Consider the following 12,139-nt stretch of genomic DNA (forward strand, 5'->3'; position numbering starts at 1 on the left):
ATGTATGATGAAAGGGTGTACAAACTCGTATTTGTGGTACGACGGAAGTACCGTCCTTGATATGTGATCCAACAGCAACATCTCAAAAAGTGTACTGATGGTGGATCAAATATCAAGAGTGGGATGCTGAATATGAGTTTGTCTGCCTAATCATCTTATAATTTCTCATGTAGATGAATGATGACGTATATAATTCTCTATGGATCGAAAGAGTTTTTTTTTTTTTTTGATTGGTAAGCTGGGGTTAGGCAGACCCCTACCAGATATATTAGAAAGAGAATGGATACTACAGCAAGAAAAACATAAAAACTACCCCAACCACATGCGGAGGGGGGAAACAAAAGAGAACGGGCTCAAGGAATCTCGAGCTAGACGAGCAAATCAACAAAAGTAGAGACCTAGACGAACGACCAAAAGAAAGACCAGCAAAACCCAAAATCCGATCCCGCAGCAAGATGAGAGCTCTGCATCATCCCGCAGCAAACCCACAAACCGACAAACTATCTTCTTCCAAGAGGGAACAATGGATGCCCCCTAGCTGAAGGAGAAAGAAGAGAGAAAGGGGAATTGCTCTTTTTTTTTCGAACCAGATGCCAAGGTCCATTATCAGGGACCGGGGGGGAAGAAATGACCATTTTTTCCTTGAGCTTCTCCTCTTGCCGAATGCTCAACTTCAAGGGAGGATTACTATCTTTTACTTCTAGAGCAGAGAATCTGTTGGCACAACTTTTCCCATCCTGATGGGTGTCTAATCTTTCCTTAGAATCTGAAAACTGCTTTGAACTTGAGGGAGGAAGATCTGATGGCGCAGCCAAACTCTCAGCACTCTTTTGAACAATCCTCCATTCCTTTTTGGATGGAGCTAGAATCTGCCTAGATAAATCACAATGATCTGTTGTGTGACTAAAATCACTACAGAATTTACAGGCATTCGGTTTCCAATCGTAGATAATATCTTGAGTTATCTCTCCCGATGAGGTTTTGAGCTTGATTGATTCTGGAAGAATCTGATCAACACTTACTTGGACACAAAATCGAGCGTACTTGAGTCTAGTGGCTTCAGCCGTATGGGAATCCATATACAGAGGCTTTCCAAACATACTAGCGATTCGGCTAAGACAATGATGATTCCAGAATTTTAAGTGAAGGCTATGGAGATGATTTTGAGGGCAAGGTGTTAGCCCAAGGGTTCAACCTTTGTTACTTTCTTAAGTCAACAAACACAATATATAATTTTATATTAGTTACAATACTAACTCTTAATTGTTGTTTAAGTATTATTCTTGAAGATCAAAATGGAACATTTTAGTATTTCTTGAAGAAATAAAGAAGTCAAGTCTTAGAGTGCAATTCTAGTCCCTCTTAGTAATAGGTGGATAATAGCACTAGAAAGTTTTAAATTATTTTGAAATCATTTTTAATTGAAAGTAGACTTTCTAACCTTTTCGGAATGCACAAGAACGTCGAAATTCGATAAGAAACGAAGGAGATATGATTTTATGAAGTTGTGCAGTTTTCTGGATAAAAATTCCAGAACCATTGTTCTTCCGACCAAAGGAATGACTCGGTCGACCAGGGACATGGTCGGTCGAACGAACCTATAAACGGTCGACTTAGGCAAGGGACTACCCAAAGGCGAGCTCCCAACGACTACTTGGTCGATCAACCAAAGTGTCGTCCAAGTTGCCAGTTAGAGGTTCCAAAATAGCTAGTTTTGAGTTCTAACATCAATAAAAGGGGTTCTTTGGTTCCGAAACACTAATCCAACACTCATGGGCTATCCTTGACCACAAATTGTTTAATACCCTTATGCCATTATTTGTCAATCTTTGAGGGATTAGGCTAGGATTTCATTTCTATATAATTTTGAGAGATTCTTTGAGCTTAAATTGTATACCGTCCTTGTGAGAGGATTGCTTTTATTTCTTTTACTGTAATTGGTGGAGAGGCACTGGTTCAACCTCACCAAGCTTAGGGATAAAGCTTGGAATGTAAACGGTTTGGTCTTCACCCGTAAAAAGATCGGGATACTGACACCACAAGAGAGAACATCTCGTGAGAGTGGATCTAGGTCTGGTCACTCACAATAAAATTGCTGCACTTCTTCTTACTCAATTTCTTTACTTTTATTTGTGTGCATTTAAGTTTATCTTCCAGAAGTTCTAAGTTTTAAATTTGTTCAAGTTTTGATAGAATCATTTCTAAGAGAAAAATAGTTTTTAAATCCCAATTCACCCCCCTCCTCTTGGGTTGCCTTACCTGGGGCCAACATATTTATCAAAGACCTATTTACATGGGGATGGGGGGCCAGCAAATGCATGGTTTAAATCTTTGAACAAAGTGATCCCAAAATATACATTATATGATGTCTGCACATCGATGTACATATTTTTTTGAAATATGGTTGGCCTACTTTGTTCAAAAATCTAAACAAGGGAAATGAAATATTCCCTCTCTTTTCTTTCCTAGCCCATCCCCTTTTAGTGTAAAAAAAAATTAGTGAAAAATACACTAAATGGGGTGGCCAGGTGACCAAAGGGGCTGAGCACATCGCTTTCCCTACATAGTTCAATTGTTGGCCCCACCGAAGGTTCACATATATATACACTAGCAAAAAAACCCCATGCGATGCACGGGCCGACAAAGAATTGTACAGACCACATCATAGGTTGATCTAAACCGTTCATGTGAAGGAACATAACATAAATAGGTTGTGCCTGTAAAATAATTTCCATAGGCTGATCCTAGCCCTCCAATCTATAGAGGTTTCCATAATTGTTGTTCCTCTTAAGGTGCCCATAATTCATCAATATTTTTACAGGTGTCCTGCATTCGTAATATCAAACTTTTCATAATTTGACCGCATATAGTGAATAAGGAAAAGTAGTTTTTTCGTCATCGTTAGGGGTGCAACTTGGGTCTCAACCCGACCCAACCCGAGGAACCCATATTTTCCAACCCAACCCGACCCAACCCGATTCCAACCTGACTGGGTTCAAGCCGACCCAACCCGATTTGCAATTTCCTAAACCGACCCAACCCGATTTCCAATTCGGGTTGGGTTGGGTAGGGTTGGGTCGGGTTGACCCGATTTGATATGGTACCAATTGTTGACCACCTCAACTCAAGCCGGGTTGTTTTGGGTTTTGAGAACCAATAGTGAGTCACCAATAATCAGTTTTTAACTCACAATCGGTTCTCAAAATCCAAACCAAACAGGGACTAACAATTAACAAAGGGAAAGGTTATCCGCACTACTATATTTTGATGATCACACTCCTCACTTTATTAAAGTACGGTATGGCCCGCACCATAGGATTATCCAAACCGCCCATTGTGGACTGTGGAGACTATTTCAATGTTGAAAAAGAATAACACATATACATAACTTCTTCGGATGGAACCCAAATTCGGGTTTCTGGTCGGGTCGGGTTGCCCGACAGCCCAACCTGACCCGACTTGACCCGACTTGACCCGACCCGATTTCCAATTCGGGTGGATTTTCCTAACCCAACCCGATTTGCGAAAAAGCTTAACTCGACCCAACCCAAATTCGGGTTGAACCCGTCAAGTTCGGGTTGAACCCGACCCGCGTGGGAACATCCAAGTAACAACGATGGTTTCAAAATAGATATAGTGCTAATGTCCTCACTATCATATTTTATAATGGCACTACATACCGTATTTTGATGATCGCACTCCTCACTTTATTAAAATGTACGGTATGGCCCGTACCATAGGATGATCCAAACCGTCCATTAGATGGGCCACTTCCTACATAGGTTGTGCCCCAAAAATAATTTTCATAGGTTGATCCGAACCCTCCAATCTATAGAGGGTTATAGGTTGATCCAAACCGTCCATGTGATGGAACACAATAGCAATCGGTATAGGCTGATCCTAGCCCTCCAATCGATATAGGCTGATCCTAGCCCTCCAATCGAAAGAGGTTTCCATAATTGTTATTCCTCTTCAGGTGCCCGGAATCCGTCAATATTTTGCAAGTGTCCTGCATGAGTAATATAAAGTAGTTCTTTCTTCATTGTCATATGTCTTTACCTCTTCTTGGTAGTTTTTTTTCGGTTATTGTCACAGACAGGTACCCATATCGGTACTTTTCGTATGTAGATTATGATTTTACCCTCAAATATTTCTCATAGAGATAGATGTTAGATATCAGCAAAGGGGCTAATGGTAAAAGAATAATGCTAACGTGTAAATCCCAGATAAAAAGAAAAGAAATCTCTTTCGGTAATTGTCATAGACAGGTACCCTATGTCGGTACTTTTCGTATGTAGATTACGATTTTACCCTCAAATAATTTTTCATAAAGATAGATGTTAGATATCAACAAAGGGGTTGATGGTAAAAGAGTAATGCTAACATGTAAATCCCAGATAAAAAGAAAAGAAATCTCTTTTTCCTCTTCCTATATATATATATACTAGCAAAAAACCCCATGAGATGCACGGGCCGACAAAGAATTGTACAGATCACATCATAGGTTGATCTAAACTGTCCATGTGATGGGACACAACATAAATAGGTTGTGCCCGTAAAATAATTTCCATAGGCTGATCCTAGCCCTCCAATCTATAGAGGTTTCGATAATTGTTGTTCCTCTTAAGGTGCCCAGAATTTGTCAATATTTTTACAGGTGTCCTACATTCGTAATATCAAACTTTCCGTAGTTTGACCCGCACATAGTGAATAAGGAAAAGTAGTTCCCGATTTCCAACCCGACTGGGTTCAACCCGACCCAACCCGATTTGCAATTTCCTCACCGCGACCCAACCTGATTTCCAATTTGGGTTGGGTTGGGTCGGGTTGACCCGATTTGATATGGTACCAATTGTTGACCACCTCAACTCAAGCAGGGTTGTTTTGGATTTTGAGAACCAATAGTGAGTCACCAATAATAAGTTTTTAACTGATAATCGGTTCTCAAAATCCAAACCAAACAGGGACTAACAATTAATAAAGGGAAATGTTATCCGCACTACTATATTTTGATGATCACACTCCTCACTTTATTAAAGTACGGTATGGCCCGCACCATAGGATTGTCCAAACCGTCCATTGTGGACTGTGGAGACTATTTTAATGTTGAAAAAGAAAAACACATATACATAACTTCTTCAGATGGAACCCAAATTCGGGTTTCGGGTCGGGTCGGGTTGCCCGACAACCCAACCCGACCCGATTTCCAGTTCAGGTTGATTTTTCCCAACCCAACCCAACCCGATTTGCGAAAAAGCTTAACCCGAGCCAACCCAAATTAGCGTTGAACCCGACCTGCGTGGGAACATCCAAGTAACAACGATGGTTTCAAATTATATATAGTGCTAATGTCCTCACTACCATATTTTATAATGGCACTACTCACCGTATTTTGATGATCGCACTCCTCACTTTATTAAAATGTACGGTATGGCCCGTACCATAGGATGACCCAAACCGTCCATTAGATGGGCCACTGCCTACATAGGTTGTTCCCCAAAGATAATTTTCATAGGTTGATCTGAACCCTCCGATCTAAAGCGGGTTATATGTTGATCCAAACCGTCCATGTGATGGAACACGACATCAATCGATTGTGCCCGTAAAATCATTTCCATAGGTTGATCCTAGCCCTCCAATCTATTTAGGCTGATCCTAGCCCTCCAATCGATAGAGGTTTCCATAATTGTTGTTTATCTTCAGGTGCCCGGAATCCGTCAATATTTTGCAAGGGTCCTGCATGAGTAATATAAAGTAGTTCTTTCATCATTGTCATATGTCTTTACCTCTTCTAGGTAGTTTTTTCCGTAATTGTCATAGATAGGTACCCGGGTGTAGACACCCCATTTTTACCAGGCCCAGTCGAATAACTCTTGAAGTTGAATAAAATCTCGAGAGAGTGGGTCCAAATGAGGAGAGAACCTGAGCTTCTACCACCCTATTGTGCGCATTTGCGGGTGCAAAATTCCCGAGAGATTATCAATGACCCCAAGGATACCCCAACAAGATTTCGTGGCAATTGGATAGAAAATGGACGAAATGGCAAGCCAAGTTTATGCCTATATCAACCCATAGAAGGGGAGTGGATTATTCAAGAGAGGGGTTGTCCCAAGGGAATAGAGGGCCCGAATTTATCATCTCCCTATATAAACCGAATTAGGGCTAGAGGGATTTTTGGAGCATTTTCTCATTTTGCAGCCGTCGAGAGAGGATTTTTCTAAAAAAAAAACAGAGAGCCAAGAGAGGGAGAAAGAGATCACAGAGGGAGAGAAGGAGAACAAGAGAGAGGAGGCTGAAAGCTCCATCTCTTCCGATCAACCTACCCCTGCCGGCAATCACCTCCTCCGACTGCCGCTAACCCCATCTCCACCCCCACGAAAACCCCCTCAAACCCTCCACCATAATCTTCTCCGGTGAGAAATCCCCAAATCCGAGCCGATCAAGCACCCATACTAGCCACCGCCTCTATAAGCCCACCTCAAACCCATCTCTGTTACCCGTCAAACCCTCCATCCCCATCTTGGCCGTCCATCTCCATTTTTCCACCACCTCCAAAACCCATTTTCCTCTATCCCGATCAACTCCTCCCATCGGCCTTTTCTTTTCTATCAAGACGGTTTGCAGAGGGAGAAAAATGCAGAGAGAAGAGAAAAATCTCCGCCATCATTCAACTCGAAACTCTTCTTCTCCGGTCGAATCTCCTCTTCTCCGGCCATTTTTCTGATCGATCTCCGGCCGGTTCGTTATTGTCGGCGGATTAGAGCTCCGGCTAGCACCACCACCACCTCCCACCGAACCCACTTCATTCCTACCCCCATCCCTACCAATTCCGGTCGGTCACTCTTCCCCAAACCCATCTCCGGTCGCCATTAAATCCGGCAGAGCCAACTCATAAACCCAATCCGACCCTTCCCCCGTCTCTCAGCAGACCCCTTTTTCTTCCTTATTCCTTAATTAGATCCTAATTCACCATCTACCACCATTCACCACCATCTTCACCATTTTTCACCTTTCAAACCTATCTCAAATTCTCTTCCATTATCACCATTCTTTTGGGTTTCTTGGAATTAAAAAAAAAAGAAAAAAAGAAAGGGAAGGAGAAGAAGGTGTTCTGATCACTTCATCAATTGCTACCTCTGAATCGTGTGAAATGGAGGCTTGATACCTTCGTTTGGAGTTTTGGGAGAGGGCTGCCATTAGGATATTGGTTGTAGATAAGGGAGAAGAAAATAATTGTTGCAGGGATTCCATGGCACTTTGTGGTTTTTCCGAAAAGCTGTAGTTCATTTGGTTCCGCCGGAGTTCCGAGCAATCCACTCTTACGGTCATCACACTTGTTTTATATCATCTAGCAATCTGTTGAGCATAAGGAATTAGGTATAATTTCTCATTAATTTCCGTCATTTAAATCAGTGTTGAGATGATTATGTGTGGTTTGAGGATCTACTGCATGCTATGTGATTCCATGGAATTATTATGCTAGTTCGAGATGAATGATCTCGGTAGTTTGGGACATTTATTTTGTACCAAAACCCCATCTTGTATTGCTGAACTTGTGGTCCTTTTGATCAAGAATTTTGAGCTTTTAGCCCCATATCTGATACAAAATTTATGAGGTCAGTTGGTGATCATCTCTTATTTTTAATATCTGCATCCCAAAAGGTTATATGTTTATCGTTATAGTCTGAGAATTCAGATCATGGTTGGGTGAAGTATTTTTGATATTTGACTATTGAAGCATGTTTGACTTGGAAAGGATATTTATGCCTATTTGATATGAATGATTGCATCATGATCTCTTCCTCAAATGTTGTAGCACCTGCCTCCGAGTTGTCTAGAGCCCCCCCCCCCTTTTTAGGGGACAAGCTATGTCTCAGGAAAAAGTCACATCCTTTAGAGACATGCTTTGTCTCACTAGATGGTCCTTCTCATGTAGGGAGACTCGCCCAGTCACATCATTTTCTTTTGGAGACGCGCCCGCTCTCATTCTCTTGTTGATTCTTCTCTTTTAGGAGACAGGTTATGTCTTATTGATCCTAGTGACCATTTTCATTTGAGAGAAAGCCTTGTCTCATTTAGAGAGTTTTTCATTTAAGAGGCTTACCTAGCCTCATATTAGAACAACATCTTTCTTCTAGCGAGTCATTGACTCATTTCTCCCCCCTCTTTGGTGTTTTTCTAGTTAGGAGTTTCTCCTTTAGAATTGTCATTCTTTTTGATTCGAGAGTAACTCAGTCTTATTAGAGCCTTCCCTGCTTGGGATCTTGGATTGTTTTCTCTGTTCTTGCGGCACTACTTTACTTGTTGTGGTTCGTCTCTTTGAGACATTTTGTTGCCTGTTGGGGGTTTCCCCTTTTACTTTAGGGCTTTGCCCTAGTTTATGGTTATGCTTGCGTGTTCCCTTGAAGGGTGAAAACATTTTAAGGTCCAAAAGTATTGGAATATTTGAAAACTCAAAAACATTAGAAAATATAAAAAGCATATCAAAAACATTTCAAAATATCAAAAACCTTTAAAAAAAAAGTCTAAAGTGTTGAGTGTTTCTTTCAGAAGCGTAGTTTGAGAGTTCGTTTCGAACTATGTTGGCTTGATCCTCTTCCACGAGGTACGTAGTGCAGCTTGAGATTCTTATCATAGGTCCAGCCAAACTTTGTAAATAAATCTTTTAACCCTTTTAAAAAATATAAAAATCTTCCAAAATATTGTTTTTCGAAAAGATCTTCCTCTAGAGTTAGGACTTTGTCCTAGATAGAGAGTTTTAGAGTTAGGAGTTTGTCTTTTGTTGTGTGATTGTTGTGTGTTTGTGTTAGAGTTAGGAGTTTGTCCTAGCTAGGAGCGCCTCCGTCCGGTCAGTTGGCGATTCACATCGCCGACTGATGACTAGGTCTTGGATACGTTAGCGATCCCATTGTTTTCCTTAGGACGCACAGCCTAGTTACACATAGGTTGTAGGAACCACCTGCATTAGCTTAGGGCTAACCTGCATTTAGTTAGGGCATATAGGGTGTCCTAAAATCCACAATCCACTGGAATTTAAATAATCGTACAAGAAGCTTTAATAACTAGTCCGGTCTTTTAGATCGAGTCTAAGATAGAGGTCTAGGTGTCTTAGGCATCCTAGCTTGGAATAGGCGCGAAGAACTACGTTGCCTTGCTTCTCGTGGAGGCGGGGATACGTAGGCTTCTTTGGATGAACATCAGACCATCCGAGGACTCGGGCTAAATCATTTAAAGTCTTAGGATTTGTTGTGTTGTGTTATATTGTATATTTTGTTGTGTTTTCTTACTTTCTTGTGCAGACCTATACCTTTAGCTGTAGCATGCATGTGTTCGTCCACCAAAACTTAGACACCTGTTAGGCATGTCACTCATAACCTAGTTGTTATTAGGTGACACATCTTTTATCTTACTTTATGTGTGTTTATTATTTCATCCCCGAGTCATGCATGATTAGGTAGACGTTTACTCGGGGATATTTGTTCCCATTTCACATGATTTTTACCCAAACTTCTTCGAAGTTAATGAAAAATGGCATAAGAGACCAAGTGTTCGCACTCGGGCGAATTGGGGGCGCTCTTCGGACCTTCTGTATCTCTGGTTATCCATTGCAAACAGAGCATTTGTTTTGGTTACATGGCGCATCCATGGATGGCGACTCTGAGTTATTTTTAGATATATCTTGGTTTTGAGCCCTGGCTCCGGATGAGGATGTATCTCTTTCTTTTTATATCGCCACTCATGCTATGCTATGAGGGCGGCAACAGTTTCGAGAGTTCCCTGGTAGAGCTCTCCTTCACGTTGTGGAGATCTTTGAGGATTGCAGGAGGGATCTCGCGTCCCTCGGCGCCGTCCTCGGATCGGGGTCCACAGGCTGGCGACTCTGCTGGGGAGTTCTTGAAACATTGCCTAACTCTATAAAAATGCCATTTTTACTAACTTTGGAGAAATTTGAGTTAAAATCATTTTTAAATGGGAACCTTTTCGCTTAGAATCCAGGGGCACCAGATAGGTGCGTAATTAAAACAAGGGATTCACACACTGCACATCATGCATTGTCATATTTTTTATTTCTTTCATTGTTTTTCATTGTTTTTCATTATTGGCTCCACGGGATAAATTCAATGCGTGCCTGACTGGGATGTTATTACATCCTGATGGTACTGTTGAATCTATTTCCAAGCTATGCGCCGGTGCTGCAGGCGTAAACACTAGGTGTACTTGTGTTTACAGCAGCTGATGAGCAATGAAGCATACTATGTATAACACTAGGTGTACTTGTGTTATACATATTAGGTATGTTTCTTACGCATAGTACCCGATAGATTGAGTCCGGAGCCCTACTTTGTTTTATATATTATGTATATACGTACTGACTTAGTGAAACCCAACTAGGAAGTACCCGTGTTTATATATGTATATTTTGCATTTATATAGCGTTGAAAATGTGTTGCTTACACATGTGAAGCCTAGATTAGGAGCCTTGTCCCATTTGTAGACTAGGTTAGCTCACCTTGCGTGGCTACAACACGGTCCTAGTACACTCATCAGTCTGTCTTGAGTCGAGACTTTCTCGACTCCGTTAGATTAGATTAGGGCTGGTGCCCCTGGTTAGGGTGTATATATATATGTTTGTATAGTGTATTATTCTTAGATTAGGGCTTACCCTTTCGAATAAGGTTTCTTTATCTATTTCAGTCATTCCATTCTTTCAGACCCGGTCGATGACTCTTGCTCTTGCTTGGTCATCATCCAGATCGCGGTCTACCCTGTCATCTTTATCATATGATTATTCCTATATCTCGGATTTATATCTGTTTTTGTCGGTTGAGATCGGGGCCTACTTTCTACTGAGATTTTCTGACCTATTATCATTGATTAGAGTTTGTTCACTATTTCAGTTTTGGATCAGGCCAATGATTCTTGTTCACCACCTTTTATAGCCTGGGTTCATTTCTTGATTCTTCGTTATCCATTCTTCTTGCTAGCTGTTAGACCAGGGCCTGTCTATCAATGAAGTTTTCTGGTCTATCCATTAGCCACATTGTTTCATTCCCCAGCCTTCGGACCTGGTCAGTAATCTTCTTCTATCGTCATTCTGACCATGGTCTGCCTTTTGTCTCTCGAGTGTACAGTTGTGTCGTTCCTTTGTACATGACTTATTTGCTGAGTTGATTGGTAGTTACCTTCTTGTACCTACACCATTTGTTGAGTTGATTGTCTAGATTAGGACCCATTTTCAGTGGGTATTCCTGGTCTAGTTCATCATATCTATATTCTCTTGATTTGGTTGGTGTCATTTCCCTTGCCATTGTTGAAACCATAATATGTCATCTCGTCCTCAGATTGTACATATCTCTTGTGTGTATATGATTCTGTCGGTTGATTAGATTAGGACCCATTTCTAGTGGGGATTCCTGGTTTAATCAATTATATGTGCATTCTTTCGGATTCACCTGACGGGTGGCCCGTACTTGTCACTCTCATGGCCACCGTCTATTTGCTGTCCTTTGATTGTATATCCATCCTTTTGTTGTGTCATAGATTCGTGTTACGTATATATTACGCATTAGGTTAGGTTTTTGCTTGTTTACTTGTTTTGTCTTCGATCTGGTCGATGGCTTGTTCGGTGTCTCTATAGCCATGATATATCTTTTGGTCGCAAATCCAACCCATGACCAAGCGTCGTCATTCATGGTCAATCCTTCATGTGATTATATCTCCGTGGTGACCATATTCTGCTTACTGATTGTGTACTTATCTTGCCATCATTATTTGAGTACCAGTATCCTTGCAGAGAGTCCTACATTACTGAGTTTCTATTTCTTTACCCTTCTGTTGAGTTGTGAGGATCACCCTATATAGCCGTCATGCTGCCGGATTTTATATAAACACCTTGAGCATGATTGTTATCTTTTCAGAGTTATGGATAGGCAATGAGTTTACTCTACCACGATCATTTTTAAGGCCGTCATGCTGCCGGATTTTACTCAACTCATTTTCAGTGTGATCGCTATCCTTTAGGATTCTTGATAAGTCATGTGCTTACCATACCATGATCATTCTTACAGTTCTGCTGTTAGTTTTATCCAAGGGAGAGATGCGTTTGTATTATCCCTTGTTTCAACTTGTGTATATCATT

The sequence above is a fragment of the Tasmannia lanceolata genome, unplaced genomic scaffold, assembly GCF_043159265.1.
Source record: "Tasmannia lanceolata isolate RefF3 unplaced genomic scaffold, GAP_Taslan_0.1 ptg000005l, whole genome shotgun sequence".
Taxonomy (NCBI): Eukaryota; Viridiplantae; Streptophyta; class Magnoliopsida; order Canellales; family Winteraceae; genus Tasmannia; species Tasmannia lanceolata.